At 40.6% G+C, this 20,225-nt stretch overlaps 1 pseudogene; it reads left to right on the forward strand.

Moving 5' to 3' along the window:
- The first annotated feature begins 242 nt into the window (after positions 1–242).
- On the forward strand, positions 243–1,009 carry LOC122897315 (annotated as a pseudogene).
- Positions 1,010–20,225: the final 19,216 nt, after the last annotated feature.

A 20,225-nucleotide genomic window follows, 5' to 3' on the forward strand; every position in this document is an offset into this window, starting at 1 on the left:
TGATTTATTATCAGAGGATAGAACTCAAGAATAGCCAGATGGAAGAGATGCACAGAGCAAAGTGTGGGGAACAGGCACAGAACCTCCATACTTTCTCCAGGTGCACCACTCTCCCAGAACTTCTACGTGTTCACCAACCTGAAGGCTCTCCAAACCCTGTCCTTTTGGGGTTTTGTGGAGGCTTCATTATATAGTCATGATTGATTAAATTGATGCCAAGCAAGAACTGTAACGTGGGGTTCATGCTGAGGTGAATCAAGAACCTCATGCAGACTGATGAAGAGATTGGGAAGGTGGCAGCGGCTGTACCTATCATTATCTCCTGGGTGCTCGAACTCTTCTTCCAGTCACTGTTGACAAAGACCTGCCAGGTGACCTGGTCCTGAAGCACCAAACCATGACCACATCCCACCTGAAGCAGTGTCTTGAGCTGGAGCAGCAGTTTGACTTTTTTTTTTTTAAGATTTTATTTTATTTTATTTACTTATTTATTTATTTACTCATTTATTTGAGAGAGTGTGTGAGCAGGGGAAGGAACTGAGGCAGATGGAGAAGGATAAGCAGACCCAGAGCCCAGTGCAGAGTCCAACAGGCTCAATCCCATAACCCTGAGATCATGACCTGAGCTGAAACTGAAAGTCAGCCACTTAACCGACTGAGCCACCCAGGTGCCCCCAGCAGCCTGACTTCTTGAAGGACCTGGTGGCCTCTGTGCCTGAGATGCAGGATGACGGGGAAGATAACACCATGGAAAGGGAGAGGGGCCGGAAGCCAGGCAACAATGGCTGGAGGAATGGGAGGATAGGAAGCAAAGGCAAGGACAAGAAGCTGTCAGGGATGGACTTGGAGCAGGAGGGTGGGTCTGAGGACATAGATGCGGACAGGGAAGATGAGACACCATGGGCTCCACCTCAGTCCAGCCACCCCCTGCCCACTTTTAGAGTCCCCTCATGCCCTTCACTTTGACTTTGCCTTTGTTGCTAGCACCCTCTCTCCCCAGGCCCCTTAGCGCCACCAGATATAGAGGATGAAGAGAACTGTGACTCTCAGAGCTCCCTCTCCTCCCAGGCCACACCCTGGGATTTAGTTGATTTTTACTTGCTTTGGGTGGAGAAGAGAAAATAAAGTTGTTCTTAGATTTATTAAAAAATTAATATCTCGGGATTTAAACTCAATTTGCCACCTTTCTCCTCACCCTGGAGGTGGGGGTTGGGTGGGGTGAGACCAAGCACCAACCCTCCAATCATGTAGTTGGGCTCTTGGCAACCAGTAACCCCCCCACTTAGGTGAGCTAAGGGCTTTCTGAAGATTGTCTCATTAACTTAATAAAAGACACCTTTATCACCCTTATCAAAGGAAGAACAAAGGGTTTTAGGAGCTGTGAGCCAGGAACTGGGACTAAGACCAAATATATATGAGAAATACAGTTTGGTCATCTGAATGACCAAATATGTATTCCTTGTAAGTCACAATATCATGGATCTCTTTTAGGAGTTTTATACTTTTGCATTTTATATTTAGGTCTGTGATTCATTTTGAGTTAATTTTGGTGAGGGATGTAAAGTCTATCTAGATTCATTTCTTCGCATGGGAGTATCCAGGTGTTCTGCACCATTTGTTGAAAAGACTATCTTTGCTCCATTGACTCGCCTTTGCTCCTCTGTCAAAAATCAGTTGACTAGACTTATGTGGGTTTATTTCTGGGCTCTCCATTCTGTTCCATTGGTCTATCTGTCTGTCTTTTGCCAGTGCCACATTGTCTTGATTATTGTAGTTTTATCGTAAATCTTGAAGTCAGGTAGTGTCAGTCCTCCAAATTTGTTCTTCTCCTTCAGATTTGTAGTGGTTATTCTGGGGTTATTGTCTGTACAAACTTTAGAATTAGTTGTCCAATATCCACAAAATAACTTGCTGGGATTTTGATTGGGATTGAATTAAATCTATGGACCAAGTTGAAGAGAAATGACATCTTGACAATATTGAGTCTTCTTATCCGTGAATACAGAGTATCTCCCCATTTATTTAGTTCTTTAATTTCATTCATTAGTTTTGTGCAGTTTTCTTCATATAGATCTTGTACATATTTTGTTAGATTTATACCTAAATATTTAATTTCGGGGGGTACTAATGTAAGTGAAATTATGTTAATTTCAGATTCTACTTGTTCATTGCTGGCATATAGGAGAGGGATTGACTTTTGTATATTACCCTTGTATCTTACAACTTTGCTATATTTACTTATTAATTCCAGGAGGGGTTTTTTTCCTTGGTCATTCTTTTGGTTTGAAAGAATGACCTCTGTGAAATCATGTCCTCTGTGAAAAACAGCCACTTCTGTTTTTTCTTTCCTGTGAATATATTTTTATATTAAGAAATTGAGAGAGTTTTCCATTAAGAAAAGTATAAAGGATAAAGTATGAAGGATATACTTCAAGCTGAAGGAAAGTGATCTCAGATGGAAAAATATGAGATGAGAAAAGAAAAGAGCAAAGAAAACGGCAAAAAAAAATAGGGGTAAATCTAAAGGCAATTTGAATGTATAAAATAATGTCTTACAAGGTTATCAAAAAACAAAGTTCATTATAGAAGTCAAAGCTTCAGGAAGTAGTTAATGAATTTACAAGGTTTTAGAATACAAGGATAATATATAAAAATATAGTGTATTTCCATATGTTAGTAATAAATTATTAAAACTTTTTTTTTCTCAGCTCCTTTACAAACTGCGGGCCTTTGCTCAGGGAGCTGTCTGGGACACCTGCTCTTGGTATAAGCCCCCTATAAACACTGCCTGAACCTTAAAAAAAAAAACAAAACAAAACTTCAATTTTTAAAAAGCATACCATTTAAAACAGCTACAGTAAACATGAAATATTTATGGATAAATCTATAAGATATGTGCAGTATCTGATATTGAAAACTACAAAACAATGCTGAAAAAAATCAAATAAGACCTAAATTCATAGAAAAATATACCTGGCTCATGGCTCTGAAGACTCATTATTGGTAAGATGTCTATTTCCCCCACAAGGATCTATAGATTTAACACAATCACAAAATTTTCAGCTAGATTTTTTGTAACTATCTAAAATTAATTCTAAGGTTTAGTTGAATTACAAGGAAACCCGAATAGAAGAAACAATTTCAAAAAAGAAAAATACAGTTGGTGGGGCACCTGGGTGGCTCAGTTGGTTGAGCATCTGCCTTCAGCCCAGGTCCTGACCCCCAGGTCCTGGTGGGCTTCCTGCTCAGTGGGGATCCTGCTTCTCCCTCTCCCTCTACCCCTCCCCCTGTTCATGCTCTCTCTCTCTCCCTCAAATAAATAAATAAAATCTTTTTTAAAAATAACAAAAATGGGGTGCCTGGGTGGCTCAGTGGATTAAGCCTCTGCCTTCGGCTCAGGTCATGATCTCAGGGTCCTGGGATTGAGCCCTGCATCCTGCATCGGGCTCTCTGCTCAGCAGGGAGCCTGCTTCCCCGTCCCCCCCACGCCCCGCCTCTCTGCCTACTTGTGATCTCTCTCTCTCTGTCAAATAAATAAATAAAATCTAAAAAAAAAAAAAAAGATATGATCATCATTAAGTCACTAGGGAAATACAAATTAAAACTGCAATGAGATACTACTCTACACCTATTAAAATGGCTCAAATAAAAAATACTGACCATACAAAGTGTTAGTGTAGATACGGAACAACCAGAACAGTCATTCCTGATGGAAATGTGAAGTAGTACAGTCACTCCAGAAAACAGCTTGGTATTTTCTTTCAAAGTTACAAGTACACTTACTATATGACCCAGTAATCCCACTCCTAAGGATTTACTGTTTACTCTAGAGAAAAGTAAACTTCTGTTCCCACACAAAACCTGTACATGGATGTTAATAGCAGCTTGAGTTATAATAACACCAAACTAGAAACAACCCAAACGTCCTTCAATAGGCAAACAGATAAACCAACAGCGGCACATCCCTAAAATGAAATCTTACTCTTCAATAAAAATGAACAAACTATGGGGTACCTGGGTGGCTCAGTGGGTTAAGCCTCTGCCTTCAGCTCAGGTCATGATCTCAGGGTCCTGGGATCAAGTCCCACATCAGGCTCTCTGCTCAGCAGGGAGCCTGCTTCCCCCCCACCCTCTCCACCTGCCTCTCTGCCTACTTGTGATCTCTGTCAAATAAAAAAAATAAATAATTTTTTTTAAATGAGCAAACTAGAGATCCACGCACAAACATGGGTGTATTTCAAATGCATTTTCCTAAGTGAAGGAAGCCAGATGCCCAAAAGGTCTCACATGGTAAAATCTCATCTCCATGACATTGTGGGAAAGGCAAAACTGCAGGGAGGGAGAACAGATACGTGGTTACTAGGGTTAGGGGAGCAGGAATGTTTGACTCTAAACCAAGCAGGTTGAAGTAGTATTGAGGGGTGAGGGGGCTTTTCTGTATTCTGATCTCGATGGCAATTACACAACTCTACGCATTTTGTCAAAAATTAGAACTGGACACCAAGAAAGGGGAATGTGACTGTATATAAATAACAAAACTAAGCAAAGATAATGCTTGTAAATGCCTCATGCACCACAGAAATAAGGCTTAAAGAGTGACTACATATCAGGGTTGGAGTGGTTCTGTTGTCCATTCTTCCAAAAAATTGTTTTTGCTTTAAAAAAAAAGGGTAAAAATGTGTTGCATTCTTTGTTCATTTGAACAAGGAACAAACAAATCATTTCAGAAACATTCCTTAGATTGTCCTAAACGCAGGTGTTACGACAGGAATCCTAACTGTGAGGGACTGTTGATGGGTTCGTCTTATATTTTATCAGGACAATCTACAGGACTTTTGGAGCTATAGCCTTTAAAAGATAATGACTCAGGTAAGCCCTTCTGTTCAGTTTTGTAAACGAAGAGACCACTTGAAGAAAACGCTATGGCTTGTGCTAATATATATGTAGCTTAAAAATAATTACATTTGGGGAGGTGAACCATGAGAGACTATGGACTCTGAAAAACAATCTGAGGATTTTGAAGGGGCGGGGGGTGGGAGGTTGGGGTACCAGGTGGTGGGTATTATAGAGGGCACAGATTGCATGGAGCACTGGGTGTGGTGAAAAAATAATGAATACTGTTTTTCTGAAAATAAATAAATTAATTAAAAAAATTACATTTGAGATCTGTTGAATGTGCACATCACACTAAATTTTCTTTTCAAAAGTATCATGTCATCACTTAATCTGGCAGCAATTCTTTAAGTCACTGTAGGACTCCCAAGAGTGACTGGTATCTTCACAGAAGCGACACGCCCCACAGACAGTCTCACCAACATAGGCAGACCCACATATATACACACACTCCCATATGCACTCACATGTAGACACATATGCATAAACATAATGTATACACATGTAAAACACACAGGCGTGTACATGCATGTTCACACACAGCAGGCAAACACACAAGCACACCGCCCCCAATGGTGTGTGTACTTTCTTTCCCCCCTCAAAAATGTAGATCATCTGTCAGAATCCAGAGGGTAAGAATTGTCTTTTAAGGGTATGGTGTCTACCTTAAATAAAGGGAGCTTCTGCTTCAAATCCTTTTTTGAAATAAGCTGGCTGTAAATGAAAAACCGAGAAAGGATCAAGCAATACTTGGGATTTTCAGCTAAATTCTTTAATAATAACCAAACGTAATCCATTTAGGTTTGGGATGTTCACTCTTGGAACTCAGCCACGGCGCTGTGAGGAATCCAACAGCCCCACCTCCCCACCACCCTCAGTCCTAGCTGAGCTCCCAGCTGGCAGCCAGCATGGACTTGTCATGTGTGAAGGAGCCATCTTGGAAGCCGATCCTCTAGCCCTTAGTCAAGCTGCCCCAGCTGATGCCATGTAGGGCAGATACAAATGCCCCTGCCAAGGCCTGCCCAAATTTCAGACTTGTGAGCAAAAGAAACGGTTGGTTTTATTTTAAACCAGTAAACGTTGGGGTGATTTGTCATGCAGCAATAGAAAACTTTTAAGTGCAGAAGAAAAAGATATTAAAATGATTTTAATCTTCTCTCCCTTTGACACTCTCTTTCTCTATTCTGCCATGCTGCAAACTCACATTTCACAATTCACCACACACACACATACACACGCGTGCACACACACACACACACACACACACTCTACCAGAATAGCATCGAAGAGAGATAACTGTTGGGAAAGCTAGAGGAGAGGACAACACAGAACAAACTCATGAGTATGGTAACTCTGTTTTGAGTAGTAAATGTTAAGAAATCACTTTCACTATTTGAGTCAAGCATGATTGGTAGCTTAGGGAAGGTGTGTCCACAGGGTGATCTTCAGGGCAGAATTTGGAGAGGTGTTTTCAGGGTAGGGGGCGGGGTCCAGACTTTGTGGTGTCGATTCGGAAGTGCCACTGCCGGGAGATGGACTTGTTTTGCTGAAGTTAATGATATTATGGGTGGCTGTTGTTAGGATAGAGAACCTCTGGAATGAAAATAAATCTTCTACTCTAAAAACTTTCCCAGAAGAGGGAGGGTTGGTTCTTGTGGTAAGGATCAAGGGTTGACAATGTTTATATACCAGGGATATTCCCAAATGAGAAAGTATGATAGGGTGAAAGACACCATTTTGGGTCATTGACTAAGGGCAGAAGTTGGTGGTTGGAAGTCCCTGGAGCTGAAGGCATGGTCCTGTTTTCCCTTTCTCAAATGGTAGTCATTAAACTATTGCCTTTAATACTCATTTCAGGGGCGCCTGTGTGGCTCAGTGGGTTAAGTGTCTGCCTTCGGCTCAGGTCATGATCTCAGGGTCCTGGGATCAAGCCCCACATCGGGCTCCCTGCTCCGCAGGGAGCCTGCTTCCCCCCCTCTGCCTTCCTCGTTGCCTACTTGTAATCTCTCTCTCTGTCAAATAAAGAAACAAAATCTTTGAAAAAATACTCATTTTAATAAATATTTATGGAGCATCTATTCTGTGTAAGGCACTGGAAATAAGATGGTAATTAGATTAAATATGGTCCCTGCCCTCATGGAATTTATAAATTAGTTGGGGTGGGACAGAAAATAATTAAAAATGATATAAACAGATACACTTGATGCTTGAGCAATGCAGGGGTTAGGACACCCAACACCCCCCCACCCATGGTTGAAAATCCATGTATCACTCTTGATTCCCTAAAAACTCAACTGCTAATAGTTTACTATTAGTAACTTCTTGACAGGAAGACTTACTGATAACAAACACTTGATTAACACATATTTTGTATATTGTAGGAGCCCAGAGCAGGCTGCCCCAAGATGAGCCACTTTTACATAAAGATTATTTTGAGTTGAAAGTCATCAGAACCCAGCAGTTGCAGGATGCCTGGGTGGCTCAGTGAGTCAAAGCCTCTGCCTTCAACTCAGGTCATGATCCCGGGGTCCTGGGATCGAGCCCCACATCAGGCTCTCTGCTCCGAGGGGAGCCTGCTTCCTCCTCTCTCTCTCTCTCTCTGCCTGCCTCTCTGCCTACTTGTGATCTCTGGGCAGAGAGGCAGGCAGAGAGAGAGGAAGGGAAGCAGCAGGGTCCTTGCTGAGCAGAGAGCCTGACATGGGGCTCGATCCCAGGACCCTGGGATCATGACCTGAGCTGAAGACAGAGGCTTTAACCCACTGAGCCACCCAGGTACCCCTGTCTTTGGAATTTTATGTCCATGTGCCCCATATATATGCCTATTAAATTGGATTTTCTCCTATTAATCTGTCTCATGTCAATTTGATTCTAGGGTCCAGCTAGAAGGACAATAGGATAGAGGAAGGTGTTCCTCCCTGACAATGTTATATGTATAGTATGTCGTATCTTACAATAAAGTAAGCTAGGGAAAAGAAAATGTTATTAAGAAAATCATAAGGAAGAAAAAATACATGTACAGTATTGTACTGTTTTATTTTAAAAAATTCGTATGTAGCTGGATCTGCGTAGCTAGAACCCCGTGTTGTTTAAAGGTCAACTGTAATTTGAAATGATGAGAAGTGTTAAGGGAAGCGCACAGTTCTTTGGGAGGGAGAATCCGGAAACCAAATTCATAGCCTCTGCTTTCTGGGTGTTTACAATTTTTCTTTTTACCTCACCTTTTCACACCTTCCAGGAATACTTTGACAGGCTCTTTATTCTTCAGCTTTTGAGTGCTTATGAATGATTTAATTTATTTGTGTATATATAGCTTTGAAAGGACAGTTAAAATAGGTAAATAGCAAATATACATATTCAAAGGTCTTTAAAGTTCACCTGATTGTCAATTATGAAGTTCCATCTGGATGTTGAGGATATCGGCAAAATAGGACTTAAGAATTAACAACCTCCGCCTTCAAGGATCTCACCCTCTCTGATAAAACAAAGACAGTCCACATTGATGTGGAGAACAAAGGCAAAAGAAAAAATTAAATTTCTTTAAAACTTACAGCCCACTGACAAGTCCTTGAGACAGGCAGAGGGACCTTCCTCTAGGAACTCAGCTGCCTCAGTGTTAATACTTTGCTAAGGGCAAAAGGCAATCTTAGCTTACCATTATCCAGACCTCTCAAGATCCTATAAGTCTCTTTCAGCATATAAAGATTCCACTGGAAAATTCCTTTATTTCTACCCCCAAGATATACGTTAGCGATCATCCTCCAAGCATATGACCCACTGATATCCATCTGAAGGGTTTCACAACTAAGGTTTTACTAGACAGTAGTAAGTGACCTTTTCCTAAAAATAGCTGGGCTCTCAAGGTCCTGGAAATCTTGCTTCCAAAATTCCTTAGAGACTTAATGCTATCCCTAATTCCCTCTCAGCTTGAAAGTATGTAATCAATTGCTTTTGACAATCCCAGTGCAGCCCTTTCTGCCCATGGGTCTGGTCCCTGTGCTTTAATAAAGCCACCTCTTTGCACTGAAGACATCTCGAGAATTCTTTCTTGACTGTCTGCTCCAAAACCCAAAATTTCCGCATCGCACATGACTAAGAGTCCTTCCATAATACCTAACACACCATTATAAAATCTTAGATTGTGGTGAACTGGCCCTCAATGCTGAAACTACTCAGGGAAGCTATGATGAACGTGGTGTCACCAAGAAGCTATAAGGAGGAGGTAGGTTGGGGAAAGTGTGTTGTTGTTTAGCTAAGATATGGGGCAGTGCAGAGAGAAGCATTCCAAGTGAGAAGAGGAACAAGATTCCAGACTCCGTGATGGAATGGGTGTAGTGAATAGAAGTACTTAAGTTCTCATTGCATTCATGAGGCTTTCTTTTACCAATGGCTGTAGATAACAACAGAGCTTTGATAGGAGGGTTTTTAATGAGTATAACCAAAATGGGGAGGATGGGGGTGGGGTATAGGGTTGTATATGAGGTGAAGTTATTTGATCAGTCATTTTTAAAATGCACAAACTTTTAAATATGAGCACATGCCCAATGCAGGTTCCTTACCCTTTTATTCTATTAGGTTGGACAGTATGAAATTGCTAACATTCAATCATTCAGCCTGTAGAAATGTCAGTGTCATATGCTTCACCCTAATAGATCATTAAACATTTGTATTTGTTACCATGTCCATCTTCAGGCAGTTCTGCACTCTTTGGAAGCTGGGAATTTAGAAACTACCAAAGATATTTTGCTATTATACTTGTTGGATGCTGGGAAGTGCCTCTTAGATCCTCCTTCAGGGGAAAAAAAAACATCCTCCTCACCACCTAAGGCCAGCCTCTGGGAATATTGCTGATGGTCCTCAGCTCTTGTCTGTCTTCAATGATTGCTTCAGATGCCAGAGCTACCCTGAACAAGGTCATACCCCTTTCCCAGGGCAGTCCACACCTAGTGACTTATCCCAGAAGTGGTCTAAAGGTTTAATTGTTTAACTTCAACCCATAATAACTTTAAAGAATTATCTTCGGAGCTGTCAAGTCAGCTAAGACCTCTAATGACTTTAAAACACAGCTTAAGTGCTCCCTCCTCCCAATCTTTTTTCCCCTCCACCTCTCCCATGGGTGTTGACCCAAGCCCTCTCTACCAATCTTATTGCACTGCAGACTCTGTCTCAGAGTCTGCTTCCCAGGGTACCTGACTCATACAGTTGGTGCCAGATCTGAGACATTTAGGAACTAGATCACCTGCCACCCAACTGGCAATGAGAATTGCATCACCGGTGATAGGAGGGACATAGGGAGCCTTTGGCACAAGATAGGAGTACTGCCAAAACTTTCACTGTGGGCAAAATGGGATGGTATTATGGTGGAAGTGAATGTACCAGCTGATGCTATGATTCACAGATCTAAGAAATATGAAGGAAAAAATAAGTGTTCCCAGAGTGTAGGGATGAAAGAGCACTTGGCTACAAGGGACCCAGACAGAGCAGGTTCGGCCACTCAGCACTGACAAAATCCAAAGGGAGAGGGGCTCGTGAAAGAAAACAATTTATTTCAGTGAGACCAACAGTGGGAAGACCGTGGAGCAGCATCTTCAAGTTTGTCTCCAAGGTGTTAAAGATACTTCAAGGTTTATATAAGCAAAATGTGGGACAAAGGTTGGTGGTGTAGAGGCCGCTTTTAGGCAAACAAGCTTGAGTGATAGAATGTAGAAAGGGCCCACAGTGACCCTCTGGCTGAATACAGACAGGTCCATCAGGCAACCCACCTCAAGATCCATCCATAGGCCCTAACTAAGTAGCCCTAACTAACTGGGCTACTTAAAACCAGGCACAGTTACCAAAAAAGGGAAGATTCCATGTGTTCTCATACCTCCTTCTTTTCCCCCTTTAAGAACACCCACTTCCTCATGGCAGACAGCCTCTCCTTTGCGGTCCTGCCCACTCCTCCTTTGTGGTATATTCAGTAAACTTCTATCTCCTTTGCTCTGTCCCAAGTGAATCATTTTACCTCCTGTGCCACTCGATTGTCACCCCACATTTGGAGATCTCTATCCAATCGAGAGACACTCTGTTTAGATATCACATGTGGGTACTCTAGGTGGGCGGTAAAGGTCAGGTCGATCATTGACTCAGGGTCAATCACAGAAGGTCTTGCTGGGTCAGCACAGAACCTATTGCGTGAGGGGATAGTTTCAGTTCCCGTCATGGGATGCTTTGCTCACGGGCTCTTTGGCCTGAGTTAAGAGAGCAGCTGGAAAGAAGAACTGAATCAATTAGAAAGTACAGACTAAGGTCAAAATGGAGATAGGTAAAGTCTTCTTTCGTTAGGACAGAATTGGGTAGACACTGAAGAACAGACCTAGGACTTCATTTAAAGAGTAACAGAGCTCCAAAGAAGAAAAACTTTAAAAATAAGATCTGTTATGCCAAGTTTGTGATATTTGTTGGAAAAGAATAGGACTCAGGCATGAAGGATGAAGACAACTGTGTTGATATGCTCAGGGCCTTGAATCCGCAGATTCCCCTGAATGTTGCGGGTTCTCTTCCCTTATAAAAAGCTAATTCTCCCTACTTGTTTGAAGATGATGTTGCTTCTGCAATATTAAGACAACATGAGCCCACCCATCTCCCTCACCCCCCAGGGTCTGTGCTCAACCCCCTTCTGGTCAGTAGGGCAACAACTAGGATGGAGATACATCACAGCTTGTCCAGGGAAATTCTGGCCTGATAAGGTAGTGAAAGATATGCTTCTGGCATATTGATTTTTTAAGCTTCTTTTTTTTTTTAAACTGTAGACGAAAGAAGCCCAAAGAGCTTCAAAACCAGTAGAAATTACCCTTTTGTAAGAGTCATTTACATGCACAAGGAAAATCTCCACTTACAAAGCTCTTTCTGAATGTACCAGGAAGATAGTGGTGGTGGTCTGGGGAGGCTGACTCTACATCTTTAGGAACTTTTATCAATGGAGAAGACTGACAACCTAAATCTGCATAACAAACATACTCTTGTTTACTGTGCTTTGCCTTATGACCTCCCCTGACTGACCACTCCCTCACCCCCTGCATCTTCTGCCTTTAGCTGAGGATGGTATTTAAGGCCGTTGCTTCAGCGATTTGGGGAAAGACTCAGTTTTCCTGGGTCTCTCCCTTGTATACAGGAGGTATACATGTTTCTAAGTGTTTTTCTCCTGTTAATCTGTCTTCTATCATTTTAATTATTAGACCGGCTGGAAAATCTAGAAGGGAAGAAAGAAAAAGTTTCCCACTACTGCAGTAAGAAAGGAGCTCTACCTTAAAGGAGATGCAGTTCCTGGTCAATATGCACTGGCCTGAGTTGGGGGAATATGTGTGATTCTGTGGGCACTTAACTAGGTGGGGAAAGTTGAATAAGGGAGAGTTTAGTGATTTAGAAGCATTCTTACAGGAAATAAGGATTTGACTCCTTGGCAAGGACTTCAAGGACAGTTCTTTTTTTTTTTTTTCCCCAAGATTTTATTCATTCATTTGAGAAAGATAGAGAGAGAAAGAGAGAGAGAGAGAGAGAGAGAGAACAAGTAGGGGAAGGGACAGAGGGAGAAGGAGAACCAGGCTCTGCTGAGCAGAGAGCCCGACTTGGTGCTTGATCCCAGGACCCTGAGATCATGACCTGAGCCAAAGGCAGACGCTTAACCCACTGAGCCACCCAGGCACACCCAAGGATGGTTCTTTTTGCACATATGACAATGCAACGGTTCTTCTTAAGTTAGGTAGAGATATCAGAATTGTAATGGCAAGTAGTGGAAAATATGTGACGGAAGTGGGAGTGCTAGAGTGGATATATTATGTAAGTCCAGAAAACCCACTGGAGGCCTGTATTGAGAGGACTAAGAGGACACACCATTTACCATCACAATCACCAGAAGTATCATAACATTAGTATCCAGGTAGCTGGGCCCTAACCATCAGTAGCTAGGTTGATATAATTATAGTAATGAGCAGCAAGTTTAAAAGCCAGGTGACCCTGACCTTCAAAGAGTAATGGAGACATTTAACAGGACATGGCATTACTAGGGGAAAAAATAGAAGGCAGCAACTCAGTTCATAAAATCAGGTGAAATCAAGGACAGAGGATCAGGTGGCTGAGCACAGTTATGCCAGTAAGGTCCTGTTTCTTGCCCAGTTCCTGGACTTAAGTCAGTTTTTGCAACCTGAACCTACTGAAAGAAAGGTGAGTCACCAGAAGGAAGGATCCTGCAACACTATGGTACGTAGTGTTGGACTACGTACTCTCCCAGTCCAATCCAAGAGGGACCCACAGCTATTGACTTAAGTAACTACACACTAAAGAAGGGGTAGTATCCAAACATTTTCAGAACTGCTAGGCACAGAATCCAAGTTGACATCGATATTTGACTGCCTGAAGCATCATTATGAACCCTTTATGAGAGTGGGAGGAAATGAGAGCCAAGTTGTGGTTCAAATTTGGATCATAGTGGTTTCACTGGATCTACAGACCCACCCAGTCAATTCCTTGACCCTGATATGTGTCATTGAGATGGACACCCTTAGTAGTTGGCACAAACACCAAGATGAGAGCTAGCACAGTGGCAAAGGCCACGCGGAAGCCTCTAAAATTGCCCTCCTGCACAACAAAAATAGTAAACAAAACCCAACATTCAATCTTAGGGGAAATGGCAGGCATTAATGCCTCCTTAAAGAATGAAGGGGACGATAGTCTTCATCCTATCTTCATTTGGGTAATCATCGGGGTCCTTGTAAAACCTGAACAAACCCAGGAAGATAAAAGTGGGCTGTCACAAACCAAGCAGTAGCCCCAATTTCAGCTCTTGTGCCAGGGATAATGTCCTTGCTAGATCAACTGAACATGACCTCAGGGGCATGCTATGTGGCTGCTGATCTGGACATGGTATTCTTTTTTTATTTTTTATCAGAAAGAGCTTTTATTCACTGGTAACATACAACAGAATACATTTACAGTCTTGCCCCAGGGATATGTTAATTCTCCTGTGCTCTTTCATAAAATAGTCCAAAGAGAACTAGATGAGATCCGTATCCTGCCCATCGTCATAATGGTCCATTCTATTGATAACATCACGCTAATCTAACTGGCTCAGAGAAAAATATGCCTGCAACATTGCCAACGTTAAGACACACACACTCCCGAAAGTGAGAGATAAACCTTATGAAAATTCAAAGGACCACCACAAAATTAACTGTTTTGGTACTTCAGTGGTCCAAGGTATGCCAGCACCTCCCCTCAATAATAAACATTTTTGCATTTTCCTCTTCTCACCACAAAGGAACACGTCCCCTCACAAGTCTGTTTGTGCTCTGGAGGTACCTGGAAAAGTACTCCCATCTTTGAATAGTGCTATGACCCATATACTGGGTGACACTAAATTCTGCCAGCTTTAATTAGGGCACAGAGCAGGGAAAAAAAGCTCTGTAGCAAGTCCAGTCTACGATGTAAACCACCCTGTTGTTCGAACCATGTGACCTAGAAGATCTTGTGGTACTAGAGGTATCATTGAGGTACTAGTGGGAAAAATCGTGCGGAGGTTATAGTAATCCCCCATCAGAGAATCTCAGTACAGATCCCTGGGCTTCTGGAGAAAAGCCATGCCAAATATACCTTTCCAAAAATTCCTGGCATCTCCTGATAGAGATGGAGGACCTGATCACTGGGATATAATGTCATCATGAGGCTTGACTAACTCATCTGGAGTACTACCTTTCTTCCCCACAATTTTTTTTTTTTTTTGCAAAGCACTTTCAGAGACACCCTACTCATCTGCCTGATGAGGTATTTTTGTATCTAATCCTCAAGGGTTCCTCAGATCTAGAATTCCAGCCCAATGTGCTATATGAGCAACTGGCTCTCTGAAACAAAAAGCACTATTTTGCAGCATTTGCCTCTTTCCATGGTATTAATACAACCCCCATGGCTGATTTTAAGTTGCTGAGCTGACATGACTGCCTGCAGGCCTGGGAAGAGATACATGGTGGCCGCCATTACAGAGTGTGTCCATCCTACAGATAGAATAGCTGTTAACAACTTCAGAAAATAGATAATAGGGGCGCCTGGGTGGCTCAGTGGGTTAATCATCTGCCTTGGGCTCAGGTCATGATCCCAGCCTCCTGGGATCAAGCCCCACACTGGGCTCCCTGCTCAGTGGGGAGCCTGCTTCTCCCTCTCCCCCTACCTACCACTCAACCTGCTTGTGCTCCTTCCCTCTCTATCAAATAAATAAATAAAATCTTTTAAAAAAAGAAAATAGATAATAAAAACATTTAGTGAAGAGAGAAAGGAAGTGATGAGTTTTGAGTTTCGAGTATTTGTTTCCTTTGTATATAATTTAACTGTAAGTTTATATAATTTAAGTTTTAAAAATGTCTTTCACAACCATCTCAAAAAATTTCCTGAAATTTTGAAAATTGCAATTTGCAGCTGGTATTAACTAGTTCCAGTGCACTTGTGAAAGCATCTCACCTTGCAAGATATTCATTAGGTGTGGGAAGTCTTATAAGTAAATGCAATTCTTAGTCACTTTTGGCCCAAGATTTTGATCCTTTAGTGGATCTTTCTGACTATCTTTCGGAGTTTCCTAACTGCTATTTCAATGAACTGATTCTTCTTTCCTTGGGACCTTTCCAAACTAAATTATAAGCCTTTTTAAGGAAATAAACAGGTTTTTGTATTTTTATTTGTTTGACCCCCCCCTTTCTTGGCATGTTGTTTAGGCTGATAGGAAATGAATGTCATAAATGGATCTAATACCATTTAGAAAAACATATTATTCTCATTTTTAACGTTCCTCCAATCTGCTACTTAATAAACCAGAAGTTCCAAAAAATGTTTACAACTTGAAAGTTCCCTTAGCCTTAGAAAATTGAAAAACACCACTAAATCATTTTAAGTGGATTCCTCAGAAGGCATAGCTTTTTCATCTTCTGACTAATTTCATACATTGATATTCTCAGCTGAGTTTTATCCCTGGAAACATATCACTGAAATGATAAATAACTTTCATGAAGAATGTAACTGTACACTCTCTCTATAAAGTTCTAACCATTAGAGAAAAACATGAATGTACTGATAGCGTCTCAAAACATTCAAGAAACTATTTAGGTGAATTTAACAGAGTCCTAGATTAATGAGAGTAAATTTTGAGTACCCAGAGTCTAATCTCTATGTTAGAGTAAATGTCACCTATAATGGCAATGTCCTACGTTTATTCCATCTACACTGTTGAATGACTATTTTCAGGGAACATAAATGTCAGTCCTATTAAAAATACATGATTATAACTAGCTATATTTGTGGGGGGAGGGAGAAAGGGAGAGATAGGTACACATACCTACATATCTTAGTCGTGGAGTAAATGTACTGAGATTTTTTTCCATTTTATGGCTTTCTTTTTCTGATAGACCTTAAATATTGACAAATTTTACCAATAATTGATGACTATACAGAGAGATTAATATTAGCTAATAATAAAGGAAACCCCAGGTCCTCTGCGGCTTAAAGGGTTGTCTGGAATTATTATATTTATTTTGGGTGAAGATTCTTCTAATTACTTCATTTCTTCTTAATTGGTGTATTACAAAATAAATTAAGTATAATAACTATTAGTGTTCATTTTTTACTTCTCCAGATACTGGTTTAAATTAAACAGGGGTGCCTGAGCAGCTCAGTTGGTTAACCATCCACCTTTGGCTCAGATCATGATCCAGGGTCCTGGGATGGAGCCTCCCGTTGGGTTCCCTGTTCAGTGGGGAGCCTGCTTCTCCCTCTCCCTCTGCCACTCCCCTTGCTTATACTCTCTCTCTCTCTTTCCCTGTCAAATAAATAAATAAAATCTTTAAAAAATAAATTAAATAGTATAGTGCACATACAATTATCATTTCAAGTGTCTGTTTTCAGACTTGAATTCATTTATAGCTGTGTCATATGTATCAAATAAATATTGCCCAGGTATAGGCTACTTGCAAAATCTCCTTTATAAAACCAGTTAAATTAGTACAAAAATATCCATGTGTTGCATTAATGGACTTAATAGTATTTTTTTAAGGATTTATTTATTTATTTGAGAGACAGAAAGAGAGAGAAAGAGCGAGTACGTGGGGCTCTGATGTTCGGAGGGGCTTGATGGCAGGACCCTGAGATCATGACCCGAGCTGAAATCCACATTCAGACACAATCGATTGAGCCACCCAGGCGCCCCTGGACTTAAAGATAATTTTAATAATATTCCAGAAAAGAGGAAAACAGAGAACGAAACAATGATTTTCTTTTTAATTGTGAAGCTACACTTAGATTTCTAACATCTACTCAAAATGGCTCATATTTTAACTTGGGTTTTTGCTTTGTTGTTGGTAGTGGTGGGTACCACTAGCATGTAAGAGAGCACAAAAGGAGCCAAATAGAACAGAATACCAAATAGAACAGAATCTGTGCATCTCATCCATTTTCTCTCTTAAACACCACTCTTGTGTGAGGCATAGATTTAATTAGTTATCTCTTTAAATACCTTCTTCGCACTAATGATGCAGCCCTTCATCTGTGTTGAGGATACTATTGATGGGACATTGGTGGAATACAGTTGAAAATAATCTGCACTCTCTTGCCGCTGTTTCCTTGTCTCCAAAGGCTTCTGCTCCTAACAGAGTGCTGAAATGGACTTTACTATGGATTCAGTACCTGTAGGAGCAGTTTAGTACTGAGTTCTACATGGAACTCTGGTGTACGATCAGATTTTTTTTTTAAGATTTTATGTATTTATTAGACAGAGAGAGAGATCACAAGTAGGCAAAGAGGCAGGCAGAGAGAGAGAGGGGGAAGCAGGTTCCTGTCAAGCAGAGAGCCCAACGTGCGGCTCGATCCCAGGACCCTGAGATCAGGACCTGAGCTGAAGGCCGAGGCTTAACCCACTGAGCTACCCAGGTGCCCCTATGATCAGATTTTGAATAAAATATTGGGTCATGATGAGAACTATAAATTAAAACTAAAACATCATTTCTAACCCATTAGTTTGTCAAAGCTTAGCAACATTGTGGAAGATGAGAGCAAGGAAACTCATACACTCTCTTATACATTGCTAGCAGAAGGATAACCAGTTAAACCTCTGTGAATGGAAATTTGAGAAAATGTAGCAAAATCACCCCCAGGACATAACCAACAATTACCTTCTAAGACTCTATCTGACCTGTACACCAAAAAGGCAAAATGATATATATTCAAAGATATTTTTGTCAGTGCTTTATTTGTATTAGCAAAAGATTGGAAACAATGAAAATATCCATCAACAGGGAATTGGTCAAAGAAAGTGTGATACATCCATATAATAGAATGTTATGCCACCATTAAAAAAGAATGAAGAAGATTCATGTATGGATGGATATGGAAGGATTTCTAAGATATATTCCTTTCCCACAGCTTTATTGAGATTGGATTGACACATAACATATATCCTGAAGGCCTACAACATATTAATTTGATACATTTATATATTGCAATATGATCACCACCATTAGAATTAGCTAACATCTCCATTCTGTAACATATTTACCATTTCTTTTTTTGTGGTGAGAATCTTTAAGATACACTCTCTTAGCAACTTTCAAGTATATAATACATCATTACTAGCTATAGTCACTATGCTATACTTAGGTCCCCAGAACCTGTCAATCCTCTAACTGGAAATTTGTATCTCTGGTTTTTTTTAAGAGAGGGAAAAAGAAAGAGGGAGAGAGTGAGGGAGAGAAAGAGACAGTGAAAGAGAGAGAGAGGGAGAGAGAGAGAGAGAGAGAAAATCTTAAGGAGACTCCATATCCAGCGCAGAGCCAGACATGGGACTTGATCTCAAAACCCCGAGATCATGACCTGAGCCAAAACCAAGAGTTGGACACTCAACTGACTGAACCACCCAGGTGCCTTTGGAAATCTGTACCTTAACCACTATCTTCCTATTTCTCCCACACCTGTCCCCTTGGTAACCACCACTCTGGTCTTTGTTTCTCTGGTCTTTGTTTCTCCAGCTTTTTTAGACTCACATATCAGTGTTACCATATAGCATTTATTGTCCTTCTCTGATTTATTTCACTTAGATGACACCCTCAAATTTCATCCAAGTTGTTGCAAATGACAGGGTTTCCATCTTTCTCATGGCTAAATAATATTCCATTACATATATTCACTATATAAAAATATACCCATTATACATATACATATATTATATATATAATATCACATATTTCTTATCTGTTGATGGACACTTAGGTTGTTTGCATATCTTGGTTATTTTGAATAATGCTGCAGTGAATATGAAAAGGCAGATATTTCTTTGAGATCCTGATTTCAGTTCCTTCAGATATATACGCAGAAGTAGAAAGGCTGAATCATATGATAGTTCTATTTTTAATTTTTTGAGGAGCCCCCATACTGTTTTCCATAGTATCTGCACCAATTTACATCACAAGGATTCTCTTTTCTCCATACCCTCACCAACTTGTTACCCCTTGTCCTTTTGATGATAGCCATTCTAATAGGTGCGAGATGATGTCATTGTGGTTTTGATTTGCATTTTCCTGATGATTAGTGATGTCAAGCACTTTTTCAAAAAGACACTTTTAATAAGAAAAAAAATTCATTGAGTAAATTATGCTGTCATTTCTGTAAAAGTATGTGTACATATTTATTTGCCTGCATATGCCTAGAACAGCAAAAGAGTACACAAGAAACTTCGGATTAGGTGTCTGGGGGAAGCTTTTGTTTTTTCACTCTAATCCTTTTTGCAGTTTGTATTATTTGCCTGTATTGCTTATATAGGTAAAAACAGTTTTAAAAAAAGAACTAGTAAAGCTTTGTGAGTCTTACTTCATTCTTCTGAGAGTGAACAGGTTCTGCGTCCATATTTAGTCCACCCATTGATTGGGTAATTCCCTGAGCCCTTCTTAAAATGGAATATTTTTACAGCAAGAGGGATTATGAAGAATAATGAAGAAATGAACACACTGAAAAAGAACTTTTTGGTGACTCTTAACCATTTTATATTATGAATATTTTACAAATCTTGAGATCTATGGACTTCATCCCATAAAAATGTACAAAATCCTACACACAGCAACAGGTTTAGGGTACCTCCTAAGGCCCATTTGTGGGCTCTGGATTAAAAATGCTTACTCTAAAATGAAAGGGGGAGTTTTTTTCAGGGGCCCACAGGAGATCCATTTTATTTATTATTAACGAAACATCCAGCACGAAGAGTTTGATCTCTGAAAAAGAAAGGGATTTTTTATTTAGCATGCAATGGTTTATACCTTGATAGGCAACATTTCTTA

The sequence above is a fragment of the Neovison vison genome, chromosome X, assembly GCF_020171115.1.
Source record: "Neovison vison isolate M4711 chromosome X, ASM_NN_V1, whole genome shotgun sequence".
Lineage (NCBI taxonomy): Eukaryota > Metazoa > Chordata > Mammalia > Carnivora > Mustelidae > Neogale > Neogale vison.